Source organism: Malania oleifera, chromosome 3 (genome assembly GCF_029873635.1).
Source record: "Malania oleifera isolate guangnan ecotype guangnan chromosome 3, ASM2987363v1, whole genome shotgun sequence".
Taxonomy (NCBI): Eukaryota; Viridiplantae; Streptophyta; class Magnoliopsida; order Santalales; family Ximeniaceae; genus Malania; species Malania oleifera.
The window spans coordinates 77,720,346-77,726,345 of NC_080419.1; positions in this window are offsets into that span (position 1 = coordinate 77,720,346).

Consider the following 6,000-nt stretch of genomic DNA (forward strand, 5'->3'; position numbering starts at 1 on the left):
TACTATATATCTTAAAATATTACATCATTATTTTCATCTTGATTTACAAAGAAATCAACAACGTCAAGATAAATAGAGTTGGATGGTCCAGCATTAAGATCTATTGGAATAACATTATTAACAAAATTTGTTTCAACTTCTTTACTCTTTTCTTTTTCTTTTATTGAGTCTTGGTATAGATCTACCAAGTGTTTGGGCATACGACAAGTACGTGACCAATGACATTTTTCTACGCATCTGTAACATTTAGTTTCATGCTGCCTAGGTTGTTGATTTTGATGATTAACCCACTTCTGGGAATCATCCCTGTTCTGTGGGTTATCCCTTTTCTGGGGGATTGCAGCCTTACGTTGATGTCAGTGATTATTTCGACCACGGCCACCACTATGCCCACGACCATGCCTGCGGGCTGGTCCTCGACCACGAGATGTATTCATATTCACTTCAGGGAATGGGGTCGAACCAGTTGGACAAGTTTGTCGATTTTTCATTAAAAGCTTGTTATTTTGCTCAGCAACAAGAAGACATGATATAAGTCAAAAAATTTAGAAATTTCCTTTTCCTATATTGGTGGTGCAAGACCACATTAGTGGGATGGAAAGTAGTAAAAGTTTTTTCTAGTATGTCTTCATCACGAATATTTTCACCACATAATTTTAACTTTGAGCTAATCTTATGCAGAGTTGGGTTATATTCGCTGGCTGTTTTAAAGTATTGCAACCTCAAGTGCAACCATTCATTTCGAGCTTTTGGTAAAATCATAGTTTTTTGGTGGTCAAATATATTCTTTAAATTTTTCCATAGGATAAGTGAGTATTTAATAGTGAGATATTTAGTTTTTAATTCTTCATCTAAATGACCATTGTTGGAAGTCCCAACCCAGAGTATATAGTCCAGAGGGGGGGGGTGAATAGACTCTTTTCGTAGAATACGTAATTTTCTACAAAATAAAAACTCTTGGCAAGATACAAGAAATTATATCGCAATATAAATATAAATCATGCACAAGATATAAAATAAAGAGTGTAAAGGAGAGAAAGAACAACATCGATATTTTTACGTGGTTTGGCACCAAGCCTACGTCCACGCCTTAGCACCAAGCCAAGGATTCCACAATCCACTAAAGATACTCCTTCACTGGCGGAGAAGCCTTACAACTCAAGAACAAATCCCTACATTTGGGAACAAACCCCTACCGTGCTCTCCAAAAGCCTTCGCTTCGGTTCACAAAGAACCTTACAACAATGGTTCACAAAGAACATTACAAGAGATTGGAAATACAATTTAATGCTCCTTAAATGAGCCAATATGAAACACAACCAAATCCTCACTCTATTCTCTCAATGAATGAATCTTACAAGATAAGTGAGCAAGAGAGGATTGAGCACTTATGAAGAATAACTAAAATGCAAAGTGCAAAGTGCAAAGTGCTTAGGTTTTGGAATAAATGATATTTTTCACAAATATGATCAACAATGCTCAAAACCATGTTAATATAAGTCTAATAGCTCGTATGTATAGCCCAAGAGCCAAAGGAGCCGTTAACTAGCCGTTGGGGGGAAGAAAAATTATTTTATTTGATAAACTAGTCGTTTTCCGCCCATTGGAGCGGTTCTGCTCGTTGAACTCGTCGACTAGGCCCTGCACTCGTCGACTAACCATACACTGCACCTCGTTGACGAATCCCCTGTGTTCATCAACGAGGTCCCTGAATAAGAAAAAGTAATCAACGTGAAAGTTGTGGAATTTTGTCTTAACTTTCTAAGGACATCCAAGTCATCCCATTTGGACTTTTTTAGAAAATGTTATGCCTAAAATACAGAAAGGTGTTTAGGACTCAATGTTGCACTGCGGTAGTGACGATTGCTTTGTTTTTCCTTGTCATAAAGCGTTTTAATGACTTAAAACATTCTTGGACAAAAGTATATGAAATATATTGAGTCTAATGAAGATTAAAACTTGTCCAAATGAATTTCCCCATAAATATAAGATATCTTGTTTTATGAAAACATATTTGAAAACTCGTTTCGATATCTTATATGCTTAGTATGTCCTTTATTGAAAATATACTTGACTTTTAGGACTTTAGGACATAGAGCTAGTTTTGTACAATAGGGACCAAGTTTTGAAAATGTTTATAACTCATATATTACTTAACACTTGTCCCATTTTGAAAACTTAATTGAGTATAGGATTATTTTGACAACCTCTTTGTTTTTACTTTGAAAACTATGAATTGTGAGTTCGTTACTTTTGTGTAGATCCTATATGCTCATGTGTCCTAGTATGCTTATGCAATGGCTCAACTCTTACTCAAAAATCAAGCAAGACACACACCGCAAGAGTTATAATACTCACTCACTCACACAACCCTTATTACAATTAATTTATACACAATAAAAACTTCGGGATGTGCTTTGGTGCTTCTAAGTCAGTGTCCTTCCGATCTTTTTCTATTTGATGTCTATTAGGTCCGATCTTTGCTTCTGATTTGGTACCTCTGTGTATCTGACACTTTGTACCTATACTAGATAAGATCTGCAAGGATAGAAAATACTAGAAACAACAAATAGGTTAATATCATCAAAACATATAAACCAAGATAGTGTAGCTGACAGGGCTAACATTCTCCCCTTTTTGATGATGTCTAACCTATTAAGAATCTACTTAATATTTGCATTTGTGTTTGTTCTTACTAAGGCTTATTGTGCAAAGATAATCTTACTTAGAACCACTAATGAGTTGTTATCATCAAAACAAGACAATTAAGCTTGCGTAGCCTTTAAGGCTAACATTCTCCCCCTTTTTGATGATGGCAAACCATTGGTGTTCTATATGGGGTATATTTTAAAGCTCCCCCTTAATTTATGCATATTGTTAAATGATATTTATAATTTGCTCCCCCTTACTATATGCATATGAGGCATAAAAATAATTCATGTTCATTTGAACTTTTAACATGCATTCCATATTTTCCCCCACACATACATCATGTTTTCCCTCACATATATAACACCATAAATCTTATCCTCATGGATAACTTCAAATATCTTCTCCCCCTTTGATCATCATCAAAAAGAGAGGTGCTAATCATTTATCTTAAAAATACTCTAAGAGCCTATTAAGAATAGTTTCCATGGTGGTGAGGTGAGTGTGTGCTAAACACATATACCAAAATTTTGGGTGCTAAACCATAATATTAGAAAAGCCTAGATTGACTTCCTTCCAAACTCATGAATGATGATTCAAAAGTTAAACCATTTTTTGTAGATCAATCATTCAATGATCATTCAAGAATGAACATTTTCAAAATAAGCACAAAATATTCATGCGTATAATTTAAACATGGTAAATGTGTCCAAACAACTTGGTAAATAGCATGTGTATAATTTAGAGCATTCTAGGAAAATTCAAAGGATTATTGAAAATTTTGCATGTTTTTCAATATAGCATACAATGTTTAGGAATCAACATGCACCACTACCTATTCAATTATTCAGCATGCATTATAAAAATTCATAAAGTTCAACCCACATGCAATGGATTTCAAGCCATGATCATTTAACATGCAAAGACTTATAATTACCAATGAATCTTCATGCAAATGATCTTTTTTATCATGCATCATTTATAAATATTCATTAATGACAATGTACATGAACCAGTCCAAGTGACCACTTAAGGTTAAAGCACTAAGTTCAACTTGGTCACCATACTAATACTACATAAGACTTTCAAAAGTATTTAGAATTTTAAAAATAAGTCTTATGAAGTCATAATTTCAGTTGACTAACTAGCATGTATGTCTAAAATAGATCAATGAATTCAACATGCCAGACCCTAGTCAACTAGGGGTGAGCATAATTCGGTGAAAACCGAATTAACCGGCCAAAATTGGCCGGTTCGGTTCGGGTAAAAATTGCGATTCGGTTTGTTCGGTTGGGATTTATAATAATTTTGGTTAATCGGTTTCTGTTCGGTTAACAGCAAAAAATAATTCGGTTAACCGATTAACCAGATTTATTAATTAATTAAATTTTAAGTATAAATTATGAAGGGGACGACAACGAAGGGGACGATGACGCTAAGCTTGGTGCGGCTGCGGAGAAAAGTGATGGTGTTCCAGTAGACGGGGAGGATTGAGGGTCATGTTGAACTTGAGAGTCTCGGCGGCGCCCTTGGCAATGGTGATGCAGTAGCCCATGACGTTGAACACCTCCCGGTGCTTGTACTGGATGAACTTCCAGGTGAAGAGTGTAGCGCAGAGTTGCAGACGGCAAGCCATAGCAGGATCCCGATCACCCACACGCGCTCGATGCTTCCAGTTGTCCTCCACGAAGTACTGGAGGTTGCGGTAGGCGGTAGCCTCGCCGGAGCTGGTTGGGTTCCTTGGTGGGCACCTGCTTCTGACTCAGTAGCTGACTCAGTACTCAGCTGAAGCAAATTTCTATTGGACCATTGGGCTCATTCTTTGAGTCCAGCAGACCAGCAATGCGCTTGGGCTGAGCGCTCTGCTTTTGGTGGGCAAGGGATTCAATATGCCTCTATTTGGGCCAATTCAAATAAATACTAACAGATCCTAAGAAGCCCATGCTTACCAAAATTTTGAGATTAAGCTCAGTTAACTTAACAAAATTAAAATTTTGAGATTAAGTTCAACTTAACAAAATTAAAATTAAATTTGGTTAAAATCAGTTAACCGAATTATCCGAATTGGCAATTCGGTTGGGTTCGGTTCGGTGGGATTCAGCAATTCGGTCGGTTCGGTTAACAGCATTATTTAACCGAATTTTTCGGTTAATTTGGTTAATTACCCGAATTTGGCCGAACCGACCGTTTGCTCACCCCTATAGTCAACTACCAGCATGCAATGCACAAATCTGCATCGACCAAGTAGATTATGTTCAAATCAAGCATGCAGTTTAGTATATTCAATCAACATAAACTATTCATCAAATAATATAACATTTAGAAAGTAATGGATAATAAGCGTTCAATTCACATGAAGCATCCAATATATAAAAAAAGATATTTCCAAAATAAGCACAATACACTGAAGTATTTATTGGATGAACTTTAAATTTGCTACTACCCTTCAATTATACAACCCAAGCACAAAAATTTTATGATCTTTTTGAATATATTAATCATTTAAGCTTCAAGATGAGTTTAGGGTTATATGTGCAAAGTTTATAATTAATTCGCAAAAGCTCAATTTTGCATGATGGACAAAATATATTATATTTTAATATATTCATACAAAAACATATGTATATAGCATTTAAAAAATTAGTTAACTAGTTAAGATCCTTTGTCCATTTAGGGGGTTTACTTAAGTATGCAATAACCAATACTATCATATAATAACCAATCATAATGATATACATATATATATATATATATATATATATATTAAGCGAAATAGATTGGATGTTTCACTAAAGTTCTCATATTGGCTTGATTTTCCTAAGGTTCTTAGTATAATAATAATGTATACTAAAATTTAAAATTTTAAGCACAAAACACTATTTAAGTTTTTAAAACATTATTACCCCTTATAACCTAACAAGAATCTTATGAGTAAAAAAAGTTTCTTTTAAGATATCTCATAAGATATCATGCAAATATAACCCATGATTTGTTAATGAATTTAACACAAGATGTAAATCATGAATCATGGCATGAGATAAAGTAGAAGGAGGAAAATATACCTTTTCAATTAACTTGGTTTTATTTGACAATGCTCTTAGAAAATAGGAGACATGTTCTCCTAATTTGCCACTAATGGGAAGGTATTCCTCAAACATATGATATCACAAATAAATGCTTCATTTTAGAATGCCACTTGTTGTTATGATTATTTTTACTAAAACTCAATTCATGAATGTTATGTTTAGATATTCTACTATGTATTCAAACAAGAGCATATATCTTGGTGTTCCTCTACTGTCATCTAAGCTGAATGCTGCTCATTACAAGCCGTTGATTGACAGAATTGCT